Here is a 23,957-nt window from a genome sequence, read left to right as displayed (position 1 = left end):
GCTGGCACCCAAAGCTGGGTTCTCAGGCAATGGAGTATCCTAGTGAGCAGGTGTGAGCCAGCAAAATGACATTATGCAAAAGGCCACTCAGGGCCACTTAAGTGCATACACAGAGGACTCACCTTGGCCCATCAGTGCTATCTGTCACTGATGCTAGAAATCTCACCATTAGTGATTCACTCTTTTGCACTGTGCACGGTCCTTTCCTTCTGGTTCTTGCCAGAACCATATTTAAGTGGTGGCATCTCAGTCTGAGTTTATTAAGTTTTTTCCTCTATGTGTTGGGGTAGGAATATTCACCCACAGGCATGCCAGTGGATGAGTCTAAGTTGGGAGATTACTTTTGAACAGCTAGTGAGTCCTTTGGGGTCCAGACCAGAGAAGCAGGAAGCTAAGATGTGGGGGAAAGTCATTCTTCATGGGCTGAGAATGCAGGCTTCTGACCCATGGCATTCTGACTGGCCCCTTGATCCTCTTTTCTTTTTTTTATTTATTTTATTATTATTATTATTATTTTTGCATTTTTCTGAAGCTGGAGACAGGGAGAGACAGTCAGACAGACTCCCGCATGCGCCCGACCGGGATCCACTTGGCACGCCCACCATGGGGCGACGCTCTGCCCACCAGGGGGCGATGCTCTGCCCATCCTGGGTGTCGCCATGTTGCGACCAGAGCCACTCTAGTGCCTGAGGCAGAGGCCACAGAGCCATCCCCAGCGCCCGGGCCATCTTTGCTCCAATGGAGCCTTGGCTGCGGGAGGGGAAGAGAGAGACAGAGAGGAAGGCGCGGCGGAGGGGTGGAGAAGCAAATGGGCGCTTCTCCTGTGTGCCCTGGCCGGGAATCGAACCCGGGTCCTCCACACGCTAGGCTGACGCTCTACCGCTGAGCCAACCAGCCAGGGCTTGATCCTCTTTTCACTGTCCCCTGAGTGCTAATGGTGACTGCCATTTGCTGAGTGGCTTCCATGTGTCAGGAGCTGTTAGGCTCTGAACACACCTTATCCCACAATAAGCCCACAGGTAGGCATTATTATGATGGGAAACTGAGGCTCAGAGAAATAAAATAACATCATGCCCACGGTCACACAGATAGCAAGTGGCAGAGCCGGGACCAGAACCAGGACCTGTCTGACCCAAAAGCCACCACCTTATGCTGCCTCTCAGATTGAGCATGCCACTTTCTGGATTAAAAACCATCACTGGCTCCCTGGTGCCATCCAGGCTCCTGCCTGATTGGCTCAGAGCCAGCCTCCCTGGGCTCTGGTCTACCTGAACTCCTTGTATTTCTGGACTACTAATGCATGCTCCTGCCTCCCACCCTTTGCACACATCGTTTCCTCTATCCAGGATGGTCTACACTTGCTTTCCCATTAATCAAAGCTTACCTCTCCAAGAAGGCCCAGCACGCTCACTTCTCTAATTCCCCTATTCTAAATTCCAACCCTCTTCCCACTGCCAGCCCATCATATGTGGTTTACTCCTCGATTTCTTACCCTCAGTCGAGTGAGTCTTGTCAACTCGTCTCCCCCACTAGATTGTGAACTTCCTGAGAACAAGGACTTCCCAGCCTTCTGCATGGTACAGGCCTCCACCAGTACTGGTTCCACGATAGAGAAAGCAATACGGCTATGGAAGGACACGGGGGACAACAAGGACATAGGGGACAACCCTATGATACAGTAACTGTTGGCACCCTGATTTACAGAGGAGAAAAAGGGAAACAGAGAGTGCAGTGACCGGTGTAAGGATTTTGGTTAGGGAATAACAGAGTCAGATCTCAAATACACACAGATACTCTTAAGGGCCCTCCAGGCTCACTCACATCCTCTCTCCAACAGATCAGGCTCCTGCCTTGTCCTCTGGTTTCCACAGTGAAGCAGAGGATGCTGCTAGGTCAGTGCTCTGACTACACACAACAGGTTACTTGTTGGTTGGTGAGTCTACAATTTGGTAGGAGGAGCTGGTGCTGAATGCACTCAGCTACACACCACAGCCTTATAGGCAGCAAATCAGCAAATCCTCACCTGGACCCTATGAAGTAGCTGCTACCAGCATCCCATTCCACAGATGAGCAAATGAAGGCTCTGCCAGGTTAAGGAGGTTTCCCAGGATCAGATAGCTGTTGGATTTGAACACAGACAGCTCGCCATCAGAGCCCCTTCTCAGAGTCACCAGCCTAACTCCTCCGCATGATGACTCAGAAGCCCAATGTGGTGGTGGCTTGGGCAGTGGGACACACTGAGGCATTTGGAGTCCAGTGGGCAGGTGTGTCAGCCCTTCTGGGCCACGCTGCCAAACCCAGTGTTAGGTCGCACAGAGGATCCCTGAGGGCTAGCCATGGTTCTTTTCTCCTCCTGTCTCTCTCCCAAAGCTCCATTTTCCACCCAAAGCTGGAGGTCAGGGACAAGGTCAGGGCAGGACACTCAGAATCCACGAGGAGGCAGGCCCAGGCTCAGGCCCAGGGACCAGGCAGGGTGCTGGGAACACAGGATGCCTCCCACGCTTAGCTTGTCCTCTGTGTTGGCTGTCCCAGCCTCAGAGCTACCCTAACGGCAGCCCCAGACCCCAGATTCCAGAATCTCACACCCTGAGGGCCTGCGGAATCTCTTTGGCTCCTATATTCAGCAGGTCGGCATGCTGATTAGTGGCCACCCTGCCAGCCAACTCTGCAGTCTTCCTCTGACTTGGCATGGCTGTCCCGGCCACTGCGGAGACAAACAGAAATCTGCCCGGCACCTTGAACAGATGGTGCCACTTCTAAAAATAACGCCATACCACACTCCCCGGTGCAGCCGAGTCCCGGTGACAGAAGGGGGTGCGGGTAGGGGTGAGGGCTGCTAGCTGTGCTCATCAGCCATCTGTGCAGGGACAGATGTGAATGCAGCTTCCTGGGGGTGCAGACCCAGGGGACCCCAGCCTTGCTGAAGCTGTGCAGAGCCATGGTCTGCTGGGAGGCTCTGAGCCCCAAACGAAAGTAAGCGAGGCCACAGTGTGTACCTAGAGCCTGGCTTCCCTCTGTCCCCATCACTGTGGCTGCCCCAGCAGCCACACCTCCACACATTGCATGGCTGGGACCCCTACCTGAACTGCCCTCTCTTCTTTGCCCATATGTTTCACCTCATGTCTGGGACCCTAGATTGGTCATCCCCAGTGTCATCTTCTCTCGGGAATTTCCTCCCACTCCAGGAGCTTTTCCTCTCTGGATTCTTAAACCACTTTTCATTTGACTCACAACTTAGCAGGGTCAGAACCCATTTGTTTGAGGGTCAGAGTCAGAGAGAGCTAGGCTAGAACCTTTGTTCTGCCGTCACTGAGTGGCCTTGGTAAAATCAAGGTATTTCTCTGGCCTCAGTTGTGAGACCTCCAGAATGGGGATAATAATCATTCCTCCTTCACAAGGCTGTTGAGAAAATAACGTGAGTCTATGCAGGGCCACAAGTATTTGTAAAGCTTGACAGAAAAGCCAGGAAAGGCCCGGATTCCCCAAGCTCACTTGCATCCAGAGACCAAAAGGGATCTCAGAGGTGAAAATCCCTGTGATGTCTAAGCCCCTTCACTACACCTGTATAAAGTCCTGCTTGTGCCTGTAGGTCTCCCTGGACAGGGGCTCATCCTTCCTTCCATGATAATCTGTGTCAGTGTCAGTGGTTATTAAGTTTTTTAGGTTGAGTTGAAATTTTCTTCTATTTTTATTGTTTCATAGTTAATGGACATGTTATGACTCATGCAGAATATCCCTGCTCCCTCTTTTCTACTGGAAGTTCATGTCCATGACTGCATAAATGTGTGTATATGGACCAGGGTAGGGAAGAATGTGTGCATGGGTATGCAACCAGGCATGCATGTACAGATGTGTGTCTATGCATGTCAGAGCAGAGCACGTGTGTGGTAATACATGGGTTGTGCATAGCCTGCTTGTCACAAATAGCTTGCCACTGTCTCTGGAGCTGTCTACAGTGTGGTCCTGAACCTTTGAACCTGGAAACCATTCCATCAGATGACTTTAGCTGTCAAGGAACACTACTGTTGGGGTTCACACTGAACAAAATGACAGTGATGACAAAATGGCATTTTATGAGTGTTCATAAAATGCTTTTCAGTTTGAAGTCCACAAAGAACCCACTGATTGTTTCTATTTCACAAGCAGGAAACTAGCGCTAGAAAGATTCAGGGGCCTATGGCAGGTCTCTCAAAAATGGACATCTTCGGCCTTGGCCGGTTGGCTCAGTGGTAGAATGTCAGCCTGGCGTGCAGGAGTCCCGGGTTCGATTCCCGGCCAGGGCACACAGGAGAAGCGCCCATCTGCTTCTCCACCCCTCCCCCTCTCCTTTCTCTCTGTCTCTCTCTTCCCTTCCTGCAGCCAAGGCTCCACTGGAGCAAAGTTTGCCCGGGCGCTGAGGATGGCTTTGTAGCCTCTGCCTCAGGCGCTAGAATGGCTCTGATTGTGGCAGAGCAATGCCCCAGATGGGCAGAGCATCGCCCCTGGTGGGCATGCCGGGTGGATCCCAGTCGGGTGCATGCGGGAGTCTGTCTGACTGCCTCCCCGTTTCCAGCTTTGGAAAAATACAAAAAAAAAAAAAAATGGACATCTTCAGCAAGTGACCTGCAGGCTCAAAATCCTGAACAGCACATGCAACTCCAGAGCTGGTCACCCCCAACCATGGGTGGATAGGCTGAGAGCAAGCCTTGCTAGAAGGTCCACCATTAGTTGTCCCTGTTCTACTGTCTTTTCTCTTTGGGCCTCAGTTACTCCATCTATAAAATAAGGAGCTTGATCAAGATGGCTTCCAAGAGACCCTCACTAGTGACTTATGATAAGTCTTGGATGCTGGGTCAGGCTAGAGATTAGGACCTCTCTGGCTCCTGTCACCCCCAACTCTGATGGGCATGTCTGTGCCCTCAAATCAGCCAGTTATCCTCTGAATACTGAGATACCTATAGGGGCGATTCCTAGTTTTAGTAATAAAAAATCAACTCAGAGATGCCTTGTGGACCACCTGCCATGCCTTAGCACAAGCTGTTACCTCCCTTCTGCCTCTCTGCCTGGTAGATCCCTATTCACTCTGCAGGACCCAGCTCAGAAGGTCCCTCCTCAGTGAACCCTATGCTGACCCCACTCTCCAGACACAATGAACTGATCCCTCCATGGATCTTGACTGCTCATGTCCTAGAGGGCAGGGGTTTGTGTTGATCCATATCTAGGAGCACCTAATAGACAGAGTTGGGGCCTACAGAAGTGTGCCAAATGGCTATAGGAACACACAGCCTGACCTCAGAAACAGAGAGAACAAGGTTGCCTGGGTCAGGGACTCATCCACTTTTTGACAAACACTTGAGTTTAACCACAAAGTCAGAGAACATGCAATGAGCACCTTCTGTGTACTCAACATTGGCCTACAGGAATGACTGAAGAGGAAATGAGATAACATTTCTGGCAGGAAGGTGGCCGTGTTAATAACAGCATCAGAATAGCAGTAACAGTAATAAAAAATAATCATAAGAGCAGCTAAGTTATATTACTGTCAAGTGCCACTCCTTGTATCCAGCTTTTCCCAGGCATGATCTCATTCACACCCATGACAGGCCCTGAGGTAGACACTCTTCTTCATTTTTCAGAGAAGGAAACTTGGATTCAGACGGTGGGGGTGGCTAGCCAAGGTCACATTAGAATCTGCATTAGAGTCTGAGTCCCAAGGCTGTACTCTTGACACTGGCACTCAATAGATTTCCAGGTCCAGAATCAGCACACATGGAGCTGCCCCGTGATGGGGAGACCAGTGGAGTGAAATATGGTGTTCACCAGGAAGAGAAACGCAGGGCTGCCTTGCTGCTCCCTGAGGTGGAGGACTGGTGCCCAGCATCCAAGCGGCATGGGGCCTGGAGGAGGCCCCCAGGATATCACTAGCTTTAGCATCCACTAGTAACCCCCAGTGGGGTTCTTCTCCCTGCACTGCTGACAGGTGTGAGGCGGGGGCTTTGGCTGACCTGGCAGCCTGGGTGTGAGGGGTGGGAAGCAGATGGCAGCCCCTTCCTGTGTTCGGAAGAAGTGGAGGGTGAAATCCTGGAGCCGTCAGCCTGACCGCATCACCTGCTGTTAGAAACAGCCCCCAGGCCAGAGGGCTGGCAGCCACCCCACATGGCTTTGCTGATGAATGCAGGCTCTGGGGAGGCATGGCCACCAGCCCAGCACTCTTGCATGGATAGCATCACTATCTTCCTATTAATAAGGATGGTTACTGGAAAGGGTTCTTCCCAGTATGGCCTCCTTTGTCTCACCTGTGACCGTGGGGCCGAGGGAGCAGGGTGCTCATTTTAAAGATGAGGAAACTGAGGCTCAGAAAGGACAAATGACACAGGTCATTCAGACACAGTGTTAGGACTTGAGTGAGGCAAGAAGACACCCCGGGTGCAGAATGCAAAGAGGCACCCTTTCTCGGGTTCCTGTAAATGCCAGATCCCTTTCCATGAGCTGTTTGCTCTGCTGTTTATGTTCACCTCAAGCACATACGAACCTACCTACTTGTCCCTCTCCCACCCAAACACAGGCAGAGATGGGAAACCTACGATGAGATTTCAAACCCACTTTGGTAACTTTGCAGATGATGCATGCAGCCTATACTTGGAATGGTAAAAGATGTTTCAAGCAATGTCTCAGCAATCAGTTACCTAAGCACTCATGGATTTCAGGGCAAACAGTTCATGTCTCACCCCTACTACCTGGCAGACTTTGCTGTGGGCCTGCTGTGTGCCTGGAGCCGTGGGATGCACGTGGACGGAGAGGAACTGGACATGCCCTGTTCTCAGGCATCAGGGCTGTGGTGAAAGCTGTGCCCTGTTCCCTCTGGAGTTGTGTCTAAACATTATGACAATTTAATAAAAACAATCACGATAAGCTAATATTTATGGAGCATTTTCTACGTGCCAAGCACCTTATCCATGTAATTTCATTTGACCCACATCACAAATCTATGAAGCAGGTATTCTTATTATCCCCATTTTGCAGAGAAAAAAAAAATCCTAAGTCAAAGAAAGGTAAAATAACTTGCTGAAGATCACTCAGGCAGAACACAATAGAGCAGGACTGGAGGATGGTCCGTAAAACATTTGTTAGGTGACTGAATGGAAACGTGGGAGATGTCACGCAGGGAGGCCAGGTAAACAGAAGGGTGACGCGATTTGTTAAGTGTAGCCATGCAAGTGCCTTGGGAACTCCAGGAAGTGGCATCAGGACTCCTGAGGGCAGTGCTAAGAGAGAGTTGGAATTCTCCATGTTTTTGGGCAAACTTGGGCTGCAAGCTTCCAGGAAGATGGTGATGGTAGCAGCCGCTGTATTAGTTAGCAGCAAGAGGAGGCTCCAGTTTCTTTCTAAGTCTGACCACGTGTTCTACCTATAAAAATATCTGAGGCCAGTGGTCCCCTTTATCCTGAGAAAGTGGGCTCTCAGACAGGCTGGACCTGGGCAAGTATGAGAAGAGCAGGGGCCCCTCCTGGGCTGGGCTGGGCAAGGGTCCCTGGCCTGATCCCCCCTGCTGGGACTCTGGCCTGCAGGAAGGGGGCTGCAGCTGGACACCCTGACACCCAAGCCTTCTGAGATCACGCCTTGATTGCCAGGCAACCATGTAGCTCAGGTTTCGGGAGCTGAGGACAGAGCCTGGTGAGGACGTCAGTATATAATATTAGATATGGCCCAGTCTAGTGGGGCTGTTGAGATACACAAATCTCAGACCTGGGTAGGGCCTGAGTGGTCCTGTGGTCATTTAGAAGATGGGGAGACTGAGACCTGGGAGAGAAAGGGTATTGTTTAAAGTGACCAGTGAGTTAGTGATGTAGGCAGAGTCATCTCTGCCAAGAAGGTTGGACTAGAAAAAACAGTTCAGAAACTAGTGGCAAGTGTAGCTGCCATGTGCAGGCACTGCACTAACGGCTTCTCCCACCGATGCCCAATTCATACTTAAAAATGCATGGTCACGTACAGACACTGTTTGCACATCTACAGTATTTTACAGATGGGGAAACTTAGGCTCAGAGAGGTTGTGTAACCTACTTGAGATCATCCAGCTGGTGAGTGGTAGCGGCCAGACTGGAACCCAGGTCAGTGTGATTCTGAAGTCAGCAAGCTTCACCTGGCCCTGGCCCTGCCCCCAGGGACTAAGAGGAGTAGAGCGAGGACTGAGGGGCCTGCCTCACAGCTGGCATCTTTGGTCTCTTCAGCAACCTCTGGAGTGGGAGTGGAATAGGAGTATTCTCTTCCTAACTCAACACCGAGGATGCTGCGTTCAGAGGGTTAAGTGGTGGTCCCAAGGTGACCTGAGTAGCAGGTGCAGATGCAGGATTTAAACCTATGACTCTCTGGCTTTAAGGCCTGGGCTGAACTTCTGTCCCAGGCCAGTGGGAGAGGCTGGGGCCTATGCCAGGCTTCCCAGTATCAGACATCTCTGTCCCTCTGTCCCCCAGCAGGTTGAGATTTCTGCAGCAGAGGAATCCACTCCCCAGCCCACAGAGAGAAAAGCCCCAGCACAGAGCCATGACTTTTGATTCCAGGATACTGGACCTCTCCCTCAGCTGCCCACACCCACACCTCCCAGCAACCTGAACCTGGCTGGACAAGCAGGTCGCTATGGTGACAGCACAATGGATACTGACCTGAGGACCCACTGGTGGCACAGGGGAGGGGCAGGCCTCGCCTCAGAGGGATGGATGGAGAGATAGAGGATAGGGGCCCTGGGGACCCTGCGGCGGCAAAGATTGCTCTGTGGGCCAGGCTGGGCACCAGATGCTATTTATAATTCTGCTGAATGGGCCCAATGACCTGACCTGCAGTCTGATGCTGGGAAGCCCAGCAGCTGCACAGAGGGGAGGCCACAGCTCAGGAATGTCCTTCTGGGCCCCAGCTCTGAGCACAGGGGTGAAAGGGAGCAAAGGGGAGGAAAGAATGCCCCCTTCCTTCTTGTCACCTCCATCTCCATTAACTTCACATCTACCCCCCTGCCCAGTCCTGCGTTCATCCCTGTGTCCTGGGCCTGGCTTGGAGGTGGGGGAGGGGTTGGGGGAGGGGGAGCTGGGAGGAAGGGGAAGGCATCAGGGCTAAAGCCTAGGCTCTCCTCTTAAGGGGGATCCGTGTGTGTGTGTGTGTGTGTGTGTGTGTGTGTGTGTGTGTGTTCTAGGATGACTCCCACTGGAGGGAGAGGAAGGGGTAGGGGTGGAGGGGAAAGAAAGGGGAGAAAGGGAAGCTGTAGGGCAGAGAGGAACTTGAGAGGCTGGGGTGGGATGAAGAGTGGGGAAGAGGGAGAGAGAGAATCAGAGGCAGACTTTAAAGGAGATAAAGTGAGACTAGAGGGAGGAAGAGGGAAAGTGAGGAGAAGGGGAGGGAGGTAGATAGAGGGAGGTGGCTAGATAGAGGGTGGAGGGGAGGGATGGAGAGAGGAAGTGAAAGAAAAAACAGGGAAAAGGAGAGGGGAAGGGAAGGGGAGAGACAGAAGAACTGGTGCAAAGGCACAGATGGAAGCCTGGAGAACGGGAGTCGAGAGGCAGAGGGAGAGGGCAGGGCAGAGCTTCAGAGCACGTCCTGTTTGGTCCTGGTGGTCAGGCTGCTGGCTCAGAAGCCAAAAAGCAAATATGACTCAGGTCTCATGGGGATGCCTCAGTGGCCTGTATGTGGCAGAGGAGAGGGCCTATGTCGAGGTGCCTGCACTGACTGCACAGCCCCTCACCCTGGGTAGGAGCTCGGGCCTGGACATCTCTCTTCCAGGCCATCTTCCCACCTGGGAACACAGGGAAGGTCAAGGACTGCTCCAAGGTTGCTGGAATCCATCCAGGAAAAGCATGGTGGCGGCTCCTGGGGCTTACCTGGCTGTATGGATATGGGTATGGGTTATTTTGGGAGCTGAGCAGCCAGAACACATCCCCCTCCTCCCTTGTTCAAGGGCCAGTGGCTGCTGACTCAAATATTCTCTCAAGGAAATTGTTACCCAGAAATCCAATGTCACTTCTTCTGGGAGGGCTTCCCTGACTCTCCTGTTTTAACTCTGCTTGCACAGGGCCTAGCTTGTACTGTTAGTAGGTGCTCATCTTGGGCAACCACAGGCAGAGCTTTATCTGCTCATCTCCCCCATCAGACCATGAGCTTAAAAATGGGCCGGGCAGGTTCCCCAGCACCAAACATGATATCTGACACACACAGGCTTAATAGCGGCACCAAGAACTTTATAGTAGCAGCATCGGCCAGTGTTTATTGAGCACTGATGATATCCCAGGAACTTTATAGACACCATCTCATTTAACCTCTCAGCAGCCCTACTTGTCAGTTTCATTAGCAGGTCCCATTTTACAAAGGAGGAAACCAAGGCTCAGGGAGGTTAAGTGGTTTGCCCTAGGTCTCACAGTTGGGAAGTTATTGAACCAAGATCTGACCTTAGGCAGCCTGATTTCAAAGCCCAATTGCATGACCACCAGACACACAGCTTCCCTTTCTCTACTGATTACTTCCATGCCTATACTCAGGAACCTTCTGTTCTAGACATCCAATCTGGTGCTAGCTCCTTTTCCTCTACTTGCCCTTTCTTTGTAGGTCTCATTCTCTCTTCCTTGATCTCTTGCTTCTAGACTCCCTTCTGCTGTCTTCTGATTCACTAATGCAATAGTTATTTATTTTTATTTTTTAGAGAGAGAGACAAAAAAGGTGTGTGTGAGAGCAGGAAGCATCAACTCGTCTAGTAGTTGCTTCTCATATGTGCCTTGACCAGGCAAGCCTGGGGTTTCAAACTGGCGACCCCAGCATTCCAGGTTGATGCTTTATCCTCTGCACCACCACAGGTCAGGCATGCAACAGTTATTTAATGAGCACCTACTGTGTGCCAGGCACATTGTGCTTGCTCCTGGGGAAGACAGATGGTGAAAAGTGCTTTAAAGAGAACAAGGCATTACAACCCGCAGCCAGGGACCTATTTTGCTGGATAGATGCACAGAGAGCTGAGACCAGTGCATTCCAGGCAGAGGAAACAGCACCGGCAAAGACCCTGAAGTGGGGAGGAGTGGGGCATGCGTTAATGGCTGGGGCTTGTGAGTGAGGCAGAGTGAAAAAGGGTGAGCTCAGACAAGGGCAAGGCTTATGCAAGGCTTCGAAGCCATGGTAAGGAGTGAAGATTATATTCCAGTTGCAGAGGGGCACCTCTAGAGAATTTTGGGTGGCAGATTAGCACAAAGTTTTTGTTTGTTTTAAAGATTCAACATTTATCGGAGGGTGAACTATTAAGGAGTGAGGAGAGTAGGGAGAAAGAGTAGCTACTGTGTCATCCAGGTGAGTGGAGACAGAGTGCTGACAGCAGGCGTGGCAGGGGTGTTGAAGAGACATGGGCAGGTGGGAGTTAGGACGTGCAGTCAAGAGCTGAGATGGGTGAAGGGATGGGGGAAGCATGGCTGATAAAGATTCTCCCTTCAGCAAGAGGGTGGATGGCGGTGCCATTTACTAGGATGGGAAGTTGGGGAAGGAGTGGGTCTTGGGGGTGGGTGGGTGGGCATGATAAAAATCCTGTTTTGGACTTGTTAACTTTGAGATGCTTGTGAGATGTCCAAAGAGAGATGCCAAGTGGCCAGTTGGATGACAAGTTGGGAGTATAGAAGAGAGGCTCTGGCTGAAGGTATAAATATGGGAATCAGCAGCTTAAAGATGTATTTAAAGCCATGGGACAGGGTGAGATCATCACAGCAGAAAGTACAGTGAGAAAAAAGGCTCAGAGATGAGTCTCCATCAGCCAGGTAGCCACACTGTCTGACCTTTTTAGGTGACTTCCCTGCTCAACAGCCTTCAGTGGCTCCCTACTGTCCTCAGAACAAGGCTCAAAATCCTTAGTCTGACACACAGGCCCTGCCTGCTTCTCCAATCTCGTTTCCTTGGATCCCTTCCTTGAATCCTACTTTCCAATAACAATAAACACCTTGAGAGGTTCCTCCAGGCTTTTTCCCAGGCAGTTCCCCCACAACCTGGAGTGCCCTTCTACCTGGAATTCACCTTTGGAGGCAGAGGTGAATTCTAACTCTTGCTCTTCTAAAGCTTTCTCTAACCTCCAAAGCAGACTTTACAAGACCTTCCTCCATGTTTCTATTGCCTCCTGGATATACCAGACTACTCCTGTCTTTCTGGGAGTCCCAGAGATATGGTGGGACACCCCTGCGTCTTGGGCTCAGCATGTGCGAGGCTCATGGTGAGCCCTCATGCTCACAAGTCTGAGATGTACCATCAGAGCTGGGGTGGGCTGAGCACGTGGACTTCATCACTTCCAGTCTGAGCCTGGGTTGCAGCTCTGACCACACTTGGAAGAAGGAAGGTTAACAGAGAGAGGAGGTGAGTAGGTGCAAGAATGGGGGGGCTATATGGGAATTTACTGAGCCTCCCACCTGCCATTGCAGTAGTGGGGGTGTGTGTGAAAAGATAAAAACAGGGAAAAAAGAACTGTGAAGTTTATCTTCCCTTACTCTTGCCTTGAGCTCGTGATCAGAGACTTTACTGTATAGGAAATGTAAGAGTGCATTGAGGACTTGGCCTGGAGGGGTCATGCAAAGCTCCTGCACACTCCTGGGGCCACTTTTATTGTCTTATGTTTAACGTTACCAGCTGTAGGCTCCTGATGAAAGCTCTCACCAGTGGGGAATGGGCATAGGGGAGGAGCAACTTGCCTATTTATTGAGTACCTTCTTGGTGTTGGGAACCATGCATTTGGTCAAGGGAACAAGTGGATTAGGCGAACCTGGGTTCTAATTCCAGCTCTGCGGCTTGCTACATGGCTTTGGCCAGGTCACTGCCTTGCTCTGGGCCTTAGTTTCTTCATCTATAAGATGGGGCTATTTTATACCCCTGCTTAGGCTTTGGGGAAGGTGATGTGTGACAATGCTTGTGAACCACTGAGCACAGTGCCTGTCACACAGCTGTCTCCTTTCACCTCTCTAACAACCTTGTTAGAGGAATGTTCGTGTTCCTATTTTTTGTACAGGGAAACTGAGGCTCAGACAGGCCCAGGTCACAGAGCTAAGATGGACAGAGCTGATGACTAAGAGCATTTCTACCTCTAAAAGTCAGAGGCCCTCCCATCTCATCATTCAGTTGGTTGACTCTGAGACCATGGGTTGGATACTGGGATCTCAAAGGTGATTCAGACAAAAGCTTTCCCCTCCAGAGGTCAGGCATACCCCCTTCCCCACTGACTCCTTTAGACTTCCACTTGGATAAGTGGGGGTGGGGCCTCTTGAATGCACAGGAGGAGAAAGTGGGAATTCCCGGCTCACAGAACCTGTTACTCTTTTTGGGACCAGGCAGGCAGCTTGGGTTACCCCTTTGAGCTTCAGGTTTTTAATTTACAAAATTGGCATAATCATACCTTCCACTGAAAGATAACCAGAAGGCTAAGCAGGAAAGCTTTGGGTGACCCTGGCGCCATTTTAGGGAGCCCCATATCAGGCTGTATTAAGCTGAGGTCCATGTAAGGGTCCTTTGTAAAGGGTGGATAGACTGACATTTTTCTGAGGAAAAAGCCTGTGGATTTCATCAGCTTCTCAAAGGAGTCCCCGACCCCTTTGTTCCACAAAGTCCCAGAATCACTATCTAGTGGGACTAACTCAACTCCCTGCTTTTCAGTAAGCGCCAGGTAGAAATAGCACAAGATGGCAAAGCCAGGAAACCCAGGTGTCTGGGGATGGTTAGAGAGAGCAAAGTTTGAGGCCGGGACTTCATGCTTGGAGACCCTCGGCAGGGTAAGACCACCCGATAATCACCTTTTGCTTCACAGCTTTCCCATGGTCCTATGATTCAGGATCCTGCAATAACCAACTCCCCTGCATGCCACCATGGTGAAGGAGAAAGAACACAAGTGCTGTTCTTTCCCAAGCAAAATACAAAGCTAATTTTTCCAGACAGCAGTTCCTGTAACTGCAACTGATCAGCCTCTAGTTTAGAGTAAATTAGATTTCATCTGACTCCCTCATTAGCCTCAGGGACAGGAGTGAAGGCAACAGAGCTAGACAGAGAGCTGTTATCACAGATGCACCCCAATTGTGGCCAGAGAAGTGAATGGATGGTCTAAAGTGTACCCCAGTGAGATGCCGCTCAGAGCAGGGACCGTGGGAAAATGCTCAGGGACTCATCTGCTTGGACATCTACATCTAGATATATTCTAGAAGTAGCCCAAAGTCCCTTAGTCTAGTTTGGTGGTCCATATGGTAGGTGACCCCCATTGTGAGCCCAAAAGGCAGATGGTAGCTTGAAATATGAACTGCAGGAGCCTCAACAGAGGTTCCCTCCAGTCCTGGCCTCATCATGAGCAACAGCCCGGAGCCTCCCAGCTGGCCTTTCTACCTGGATGTTCTCATACCTCATACTCAAAAGATCTTAAGTCTAACTTGTCAGTTGTTGTTTTTTATAGGTGGTTTTGTGTCTTCTTTGAAAAATCATTTCTTACTCCTAGGTGCTAAAACATTCTTCTATGTTTCTTCTAGAAGTTTATAGTTGTAGCTTTTTTGTTCAGATCCATGAATCCTCTTAATTCTTTTTTATCTACTTTCTTTTTATTGTGGTTAAATCTCCATAACAAAATTTACCATTTAAAACATGTTTGATAGTATAATTCAGTGGCATTAAGCACATTCACCTGTTGTGCAATTATCACCACTATCCATTTCCAGAACTTCTGCATCTTCCCAAGTTGAAACCCTTTACCCAGTCCCTCCTTTCCCTAACCCCCAGCAGCCACGATTTTACTTTCTGTTTCTAGGGTTTTGACTACTCTAGGGATATCATATTAATCGAATCATACTATATTTGTCATTTTGTGACAGTGTAATGTCTTCAAGATTCACCCATATTGTAGAATATGTTAGAATTTCTTCCCTTAAAAGGCAGAATAATATTCCCTTGTATGTTTAGACCACATTTTCCTTATCTGTTGATGGACATTGGGTTGCTTCCCCATCTTGGCTATTGTGAATAATGCTGCTATGAACAGGGCTGTAGAAATTTCTGAGTCCTCTGCTTTCAATTCTTTTGAATATTTAGCCAGAAGTAGAAGTGCTGGTAATTCTGACTTTAATTTTTTGAAGAACCACCATAAAAATTTCCACAGCAGCTGGAACATTTGATACTTCCACCAACAGTGCCCACTGTCTTAATTTCTCCACATTCTCCCCAACACTCGTTATTTTCTGTTTCGTCTCGTGTTTTCTAATAGCCATTCTAATGGGTGTGAACTAGAATCTCACTGTGGTTGTAGTTTGCAATTCCCTAATGATTAGTGATGTTGAGTATTTTTTCATATGTTTATTGGCCATCTGCTTATCTGCTTTGGAGAAATGTCTATTCAAGTCCTTTGCCCATTTTTGAATAGGGTTGTCTTTTATTTGTTGAGTTGCAGGAGTTCTTTATCTATTCTGAATATTAAGCCCATATCAAATATGTGATTTGCAGGTATTTTCACCCATTCCATGAACTATCTTTTCACTCTGTGGATAGTATCCTTTGATGCACAAAAGTTTTTATGTTTAAATTCAACTTATCTATTTTTTCTTTTGTTGCCTGTGCTTTGTTGTCACATCTAAGAAATCATTGCCAAATCTAATGTCATGAAGCTCTCCCTCTCTATTTTCTTCCATCTCAACTTGATTTGTGTGTGGTGTGAGGTAGGGGTCCAAAGTCAACATTTCTGAAATCCAACCTGTAAGCTTTCTCACCCCCACCTCAGTTTCTCCTGGGGTTCACTTGTCAGTATGTCAGAAAATAAGAGTCAACCCTGTCACTTTCCTCTCCATCATCCAAGTCCTGTTGACTTTGCTCCTTCCTGCCTTTCCTCAAAACCCCTCGTTTCCCTGCATCTCCGCAGCCCCGACGCCTGTTCAAGTGGTTCTCATCTCTGTATCTGGATGACTACAGCAGCCTCTTAACTGGTCTCTCTGTTGGCACTTGAAAAAGCAATCTGAACATATCACAACCTCCCCCCACCCAAGATGCTCTAAGGATAAAGAATATCCTTAGAGCACTCTTTAATGTGATATTCAAAGCCCTAGGTGGCCTGTCCTGGCTCCCAACACCCCATTTTCCTGCCTTTTTCTGGTGTAGTCACAATCCTCATCCTCCCTACCAGGCCTTTCTCTGTTTTGTTCTCTCTGCTTAGAAAGCTAATGTTGTTCCCTTCCCATCATCACTTAGTGAATTCCTACTCTTCCTACTCTAGACTTAATTCCATTTCCTCAGGGAGGCCTTCCCTGATTCACTTACTATATTATATTTTACATGTATTTGTGTGACTGTTGTATTAATGTTCAACACCAGACCACTGAAGGCAAGGCCTATGTTTTCATTGTCACTATTGTATTTCGAGGGCCTAGTATAGTATTTAGCACACAGTAGGTCATCTGTAAATAGCTTGGGAAGGAAGGAGAGATAAAAGGAGGGAGGAGGATAGATGCATGAGATGGAAAGATTGATTTCCTTTGCTATGAATGTTCTTCCTAAAGTGGAAAGCCATGACATTCATTGCATGATCTCCAGGAGGCAGGAGGTGACATCCACTTTGTCAATTTCAAATTTTCTGAGAACTTATTATGTGACAAATGCTACACAGACCCTTTCTCAGCCTCAGTATCTTCAGAGGGAAAGTGAGAAAAACACCACCCCCATAGTATTATCATATTAGAAGAGATAATGATATGTGTGAAAGTGCTGAACTCCAGAGGGGTGTTCCATAGATGACCTTGAGCCAGCAATACTCCCAAATATAGCTAAACTCTCCTAGGTTCTCTGTGCCTTAGTCTTCTCTTTATTAGCTGCCAGATCTGGGCATGGACACATCCCCAGAATGGTACATAGAGGACTGAGTCCCTTCTGAACCATGTAGTATTTGAGAACTGTTCCCAGCTATGTACCCTGGGAGAGTTAACTTAGCTACACCTGGATCTGGTCACACCTAAAGCCTGATCAGAGCAGGATGTGGGAGACAGGCTGTAAATTGACAAAGTCTTTATAGCCTAGGGCTTAGTTTAAGACTAAGCTCTTCCTCACACCCTTTTAAGACTAAGATCTTCCCACACCCTTCTAAGACTAAGATCTTCCCCACACCCTAGACTATTGCATGGTGGGGGGTGGTGCACTCTTATGAGGATTCCTGTTTATGCCTCAGATGTGTGACTTTGTATCAGAGACTTCTTTATTTGCATATGGCTCCGCACTATATAATAAAGCAGATGGGGGGGTTGCTTTTGCTTTTGCAAGCTAAAGGCGTTGCAGAAACCTCCCGATCCCATCCTTTTTCTCTCTGAGTTTATTTCTTCATTCTGTACCGTTCTCACTCAGGACCCGGACAATTAATAGCCATGCTGGTTCGTAGCAACAGGAACCTTACAAAAATGCTCATGGCTTATCTGCTTGTACATCCAAAACTAGACCCATTCTAGAGGTGGCCCAGGACTTAGTCCAATCTGGTGAATCAGGAGGCAGATAACCCCAGTGTAGGCCCATTGTCACCTACAAGCCTAGACTGTGGGCACTTCTCCCTTTACATGTGACTTCAGCCTGTTTCCCTCTTGGGCAAGGGAGACACCTTAGCTGCCCTTAGGCACCAAGTGAAAGCCAGAACATTAGAAGCTCTGGGACCCAAGCTGGACCCTAATGTTCCTCTGAGGAGATCATGGCCTGTCCTGGACCCAAAACTGAAGGAACGAGGAGTGACCATGGCCCCTTCAAGTCTAAGCCTCCCATGGTTGGTTGGGTGGGCTCCCTGCCGTCTTCACCTTTTCTCCCTCACACCTGGGGCCATTTGGACCCACCTGCAGGCTTCTCGCTTTGGGCCCAGCTGGTCCATAACTGGGAGGAGATTCAAAGATCCCAGACCTCTGGCTCAGTGTCATCTTGGCAAATAGGCTTAACTCTAGGGACTGACTCTTACCTTGTCCCTGACATAGAGCTCCCTCCCATACCCCAGTTCCTTTGGGGCTGAGACCTGTGTTCTTGTCTGTGTTCCTATCCCCACCTAGATCCCAAGCTTGATCTAGTCTTTCTCTTAAGTCCTTCTCAAGCTCATCTCCCTCTCTTCATCTCTGCTTCCACCATCAGTGTTCATCTGGGTGATCGTGTTAGCCTCCTCCTTGGTCTCACTGCTATCCCCTGGCTCCTACAACTCATTCTCCACACAACAGGATTGATATACCTAAAACATAAATTGGATCATGCCATTTCCCTGCTTAAAATCTTCCAGTGTCTTCTAGCACACTCAAAACTACGCCCAAAGTCACTGGGATCTACAAGGCCAGGCCCAGGTGTTCTGGCCCTTCTGATTTTCCTGCCTCCTCTCCCACATCTTTATCTCCCAACTCTCTGCTCCAACCACATTACACCTTAGTTTGCTCCCATCTGCCATTCCTGGTCCCTAGGACGGCATCACTTTTTTGCTATAGTTACAGATGGGTAGGAGGTCTGCCTGGGGCTTCTGGGACCTTCCTGAAAATGGAGATAACATAGATGCTATCAGAGTTAAGAAGAGATCTCATTTGAGCACCAGGGTACAGCCATACCTGATGCCAACTGCCCTGCTTTTTTTTTTTTCCTATTTGGTTAGTCAAAGCATATTTTTTTTTCTTTTCTTTTCTTTTTTTTTACAGAGTCAGAAAGAGGCATAGATAAGGACAGATGGACAGGTACGGAGAGAGATGAGAAGCATCAATTATTAGTTTTTCATTGGGACTCCTTAGTTGTTCATTGATTGCTTTCTCATATGTGCTTTGACCGGGGGGCTACAGCAGATCGAATAACCCCTTGCTTGAGCCAGCGACCTTGGGTCCAAGCTGATGAGCTTTGCTCAAACCAGATGAGCCCATGCTCAAGCTGGCAACCTCGGGGTCTTGAACCTGGGTCTTCTGCATCCCAGTCTGACGCTCTATCCATTGTGCCACCGCCTAGTCAGGCTCAAAGCATAATTTTTTCTTAGGCTAACTTGACTTGGCATTTATATTACTTACTTATGAAAGGAGTTCCAATTAATTTGGTTGGCCAACCCTTTTCAACTCACCGCATCCCCTTTTCTGTTACTCCAACGTGCAGTAGGTTCCTACCTTAGGGCTTTTGCCTATGCTGTCCCTTTGCCTGGTGTGCTCTTTCCCCGATGTCTACAGGTCTCACTCCTTAACCTCTTAGGGGCCTTGTTCAAATGTCACCTCTTTGGAGAGGCCTGTCCTGATCATCCCATCAAAAATAAAAAGCTTACCCATTTATTCTGTGTTATTACTGCATTTAAACAACACTTTTATCCACCACGTCTGTTATATATTTACTTATCTGTTTCTCTCCACTGAACTTGAAACTTCATGAGGGGGCAGAGGTTGCATTAGGGTGACCAGCTATCCTGGTTTGTCTGAGAAGCGTTCTGGGATGCAGAACTTCTGGTGCTAAAGCTGGTAATGTCCTGGGCAAACCAGGGTGTGTCGATCACCCTAAACTGCCTTGTTTGTTTTTTTTACCATAAAATCCCACTGCTCACATTAGTGCTGGACCATGGTAGATGCTCACTACACAGGTGAGTGGGCAAATAGGTGCAAGCCCTTGCCAGGTGGTACCCTGCAGTGTTTAGGTACACTGTTTAATTCCATCCTCATAGCCAGTCTGGGAGGTAGGCTCTGTTATAATGCCCGTCTCACAGATGAGGAGCCTGAGCCTTGGGCAGCTTGCCCAAGCCACACAGCTGGGAAAGTAGGACGGTAATATAACCCTGCTAACCTCCTGAAGACAACCCTTAATTGTTCTGCAATGCGTGTCTCCCAGTTACTGCCTGCTCTGCTCATACCAACTGACCCTTGGCCCCTGTTTGCTAAACAGGCCACATTTGGGCTCACAGAAGCCTCCCTATCTCATCCTACCCAAGTGGGTGAGAACTGGCCCAAGGGCAGATCATTCTTGGCCAGGCTGGTGATGTGAGGAGAGGGAGAGTGGGAAGTTCAGGGGCTGAACAAAGCTGCACTAAGGCTGGAATTTTAGAGTGTGGTGTCATTGTCCTTAAACCCTACTGGCTCTATGTCTCCCTCAAGGCTTGTCAATCACAGCAACCTTCTCAGCTGGTCCTTATCCCTAGACTGAGCTTGAGGGATCCTATATTCTGCTCACTCACAGGGGTCTAAAATTAAAACATCCTTCACTCCCTAGTTCAGGGAAAGTCCTCTCTCTGCCATCCCAGACCTGCCACTACCCCCTGTACTGTCCCTCCTGGTCAGAACAAGAGGAACAACATAGGAGGGGGTAGTGCTTCCCTAGACCAATTTGACTCTCATTTGATCCCTACAATCAACCTTGCAACAGGTGCTCTATTTTTTTTAAGTAAGAGGAGGGGAGATAGACAAACTCCCACATGCACCCCGACTGGGATCCACCCGGAAACCCCAATGCTCAAATCAACCAAGCCATCCTCAGTGCCTGGGGTCGATGCTCCAACCAATTGAGCCACTGGCTGCGGGAAAGAAAGAGAGAGAGAAGGGGGAGAGGGAGGGGAAGAGAAATACAATAGATGGTTGCTTCTTATGTATGCCTTGACCAGGGATCAAACCTGGGCCATCCATACGCCAGGCTAATGCTCTATCTACTGAGCCAACTGACCAGGGCAGGCGTTCAAATATTTTTTTGTATTTTTTCTGAAGTTAGAAGTGGGGAGGCAGTTAGACAGATTCCTGCATGCACTCAACCAGGATCCGCCCTGCATGCCCACTAGGGGGCGATGCTCTGCTCATCTGAGGCATTGCTCCATTGCAGCTGGAGCAATTCTAGTGCCTGAGGCGGAAACCATGGAGCTGTCCTCAGCGCCAGGGCCAACTTTGCTCTAATAGAGCCTTCGTTGCAGGAGGGGAAGAGAGAGATAGAGAGGAAGAAGAAGGGAAAGGGTGGAGAAGCAGATGGGCACTTCTCCTGTGTGCACTGACCGGGAATCGAACCCAGGACTTCCACACACTGGGCCAACGCTCTACCACTGAGCCAACTGGCCAGGGCAGGTGTTCTATTTTTATCCCTATTTCATGGATCAGGAAACCGAGGCCCAGAGAGGTGAAGTCGCTTGTCAAAGGTGACACACCTCATAACAGTAATTCTCAGAGACAGATTCAGGGCTGTCTTCCAAGCTCACATGTTATGTAGTCTACCTCATCTTGAGGTTGATGATGGAGATGACCAGGCACTTCCCATGCATTATTTCTCATTTCAACCCGCCTTGAAAGGTAGGTATATTTGTCTCCATTTTACAGGAAGATGGACAGCATAGGAGTGAAGTGATTGACCAAAGTCACATGGCACAAATGATTCCTAATAGAACATACTTAACCTTCCCTCTCTGCCTCCCTCCCTCTGTCCTTCTTTCTTATCAATCTACCTATGTACTTATTTAATAACCAACATTTACTGAGCATCAGTGATGTGCAAGGCCCTACCCACCCTGCCAACACTACCCAAGCTCTGAGAGCAGGCGGAAGTCCTGAGCTCAGGAGGCACCCTGGCTCTGGGCCCAGAGCAACTGGAAATTCCTTCCTGAGAGGCTGCCTGGATTCCAAACTGGGATCCCCTGGGTCGAATTAGCCATCAACTTGGGAGTTTCTCACTGGGGAATTCTCTGAAGGTTTCATTCTAGGATTTCAGCTGCTCTGTCCCCTGTCTGGCCACCAAGGAGCTGTTTTTCATAACAAAGTGGGTGGGAGAAAGGCCATGGGAGGTTTTAATAATTCTATTGCTGGAAATCTTCATGGTGGTGGAAAAGACCTGTTAGTTCACTTTCCAAACATCTCCCTGAAAAAACTCCCCAAAAGAAACTGCTGGACTGGCCCACTGCAGTCCAGGCAAATGCTAGAGTTGCCCACAAAAGAGCTCATGGGCCAGCGCATCACCATCATTCCCTGCACAGAGCTGGGCACCCAGAGGACCAGGAATCAAGAAAAACAGGGACCTCTTTCTCTTCTATATGCAAATAAAGATGATGTTCCTTTAAGAGTGAGTCAAGCCCAGAGTCTATTTTCTCTGCCACCTGTTTGCTGTGTGACCTTGAGCGGCCACTAGACCTCTCTGAGCTCAGTTCCTCCCTGTGAAAGGAGGAATGGGGTTCTCTATAAGGTCTGAAGCATTAGTGAAGTGTGCTGGCTCTGACTTTGTGTCAGTTCTGAGACTGAGGAAGGAAGGGTGCAGAGAAACTTTGGCAGCTTCTAAAGGAACCTGAGGCTTCCTGGGAGGGAGAGAAAGACCTGAACAGTTTGCAGGTCCTGGAGGACACGAGGTGATCAGTAGGCACCCTCCTCACTGCCTGGCCACCATGTGCCTCTCCCATGGGCACACAGCTTCCCCAGCTGCCTTTCCATGAGAGGAAGGGACAAGCTGGGGATCCACACAAAGGTGAGGATCCTCAGGCTGCCCTCAGCCTCTCCTCCACTTTTGTCCCCACAGCCGTTACCAAGGCTGCTGGCCCTGGGAGTGCCTGTGGCACTCTGAGCTCTCCACACCCACCTGTTACAGCCATGACCTCCTCTGGCCTATCTGGGCTAATTTCTCACTACCTGTTGCCCCACCTTGGGCTCTGTCTTCACTCACCAGCCAGGCTGATCTTTGCTCATTCCAGCTCTGACCCTGTACTGCCAACCCCCCTGCAGTGCTCCACAGCCCTAACTCTATGGCTACAGCAGAACCAGGGCAATGACCCATTGCACCATCTCCCTCTTCTCATAAAACCTCGCCTCCAAATGCAGGAAAATCCCCTTATACTTCAGTGGCTCTCAACAGAATACGGCCTTCACTGATGGCCCAAGAAAAATCCCCTGCAGGTTAGGAAATAAGGAGATTTCCTGTGCAGGCCTGGTTTGAGCCCAGCTCCTCACTTTCTGTAGACTTCTTCCTGGCCCTGAGCCTCAGTTTCCTCAGCCATGAAATGGGGATGAAGACACGTTGCTTGTACTGTTGTCATGAGGATAAGAATGAGATAGAAGGTCTGGGTGCAAAGCCTGGGCAGAGTTGACTCGGGACCCTCTCTGTGAAAGGTGCTGCGTGAGGGTTCAGGTTGAGTCCTGTGTGAGGGGAGGGGGCAGAGGCATGGGACAAGAGGCCGGAGACTTTAGGAGGCCGAATAGCCACTGTCATCCATGCCATCACAGAGGTGGTGTCTACTTTTTAAACTGAGCACTTACTACATGCCAGACACTGAGTAAAGGGTTTCTTATAGCTTCTTCAATGAAGTCCTGCCCAGGAAACTTAATTGCCTCATTTATAGCTGTTGAAATTGAGGTTCAGAGTGGTGAGGTCATTGGTTGGAGGCTGACACGATGATGCCTTTATCCTTAGGCTTTGGTATAGGAGGAGAGCAGTGGGGTGACAAAAGGAATCAGAAGAGGAAGAAGGTGATGGTTTTGCACCCCCTCCCGTGAGCGGGTGCTCAAGGCAAGTGTTGGGGGCTCACACCTGTAACAGCCTTCCCTGGCCTGGGAGACCTGTGATAGGCTCCTCCTCCAGCCAGTGGGTTCTGCTCCCTTTGCCTCTCAATGATCTCTTATTGAAGACTTTATAGAGCAGGCCTTTGTGAATTATGGCAAAGAAACCACATTTACTCTGCCTGTCTCCACATTTTCTCCAGAGTCACAGGTGGGGGTGGGCAGAGCCTTGCCCATCCTTCTGCTCATTCTGCAGAGAATCACAAAGACGGGCCAAGGGCCATCTGACATGGCCTACTGAGCGGCTTGAGCACAGGGCTTCCCTATCTGACCCAAAGGCCTGCTGCCCCAGGCTGGCCCTTCAGCTAGCGCTCTGCTCCCAGGTTCATGGAGGTACATGGGCAGGAGCCAAACCCGAGGCACCTTCCCCTGGTTAGTATCCTTCACCCGTATCATTTCCTGGTCTAGGAACCTTCTGTGGGTGCCCACTGGTCAAGTGTGGAGAATATGCTCATGCCAACGTGGGTTCAAACCTTCCTATGCCACTTA

General features: G+C 49.4%; 1 protein-coding gene across 10 annotated transcripts in view; it reads right to left on the bottom strand.

The window, feature by feature from the left end:
* ATP2B2 (ATPase plasma membrane Ca2+ transporting 2) overlaps positions 1–23,957 on the bottom strand; it is a 516,257-nt gene that overhangs the window by 173,194 nt on the left and 319,106 nt on the right. The gene's annotated exons all lie outside the window — the stretch shown is intronic.

The sequence above is a fragment of the Saccopteryx bilineata genome, chromosome 10, assembly GCF_036850765.1.
Source record: "Saccopteryx bilineata isolate mSacBil1 chromosome 10, mSacBil1_pri_phased_curated, whole genome shotgun sequence".
Classification (NCBI taxonomy): domain Eukaryota; kingdom Metazoa; phylum Chordata; class Mammalia; order Chiroptera; family Emballonuridae; genus Saccopteryx; species Saccopteryx bilineata.
The sequence above is the reverse complement of the archived record's forward strand: the minus strand, read 5'-3'. Positions and strand labels throughout refer to the sequence as shown.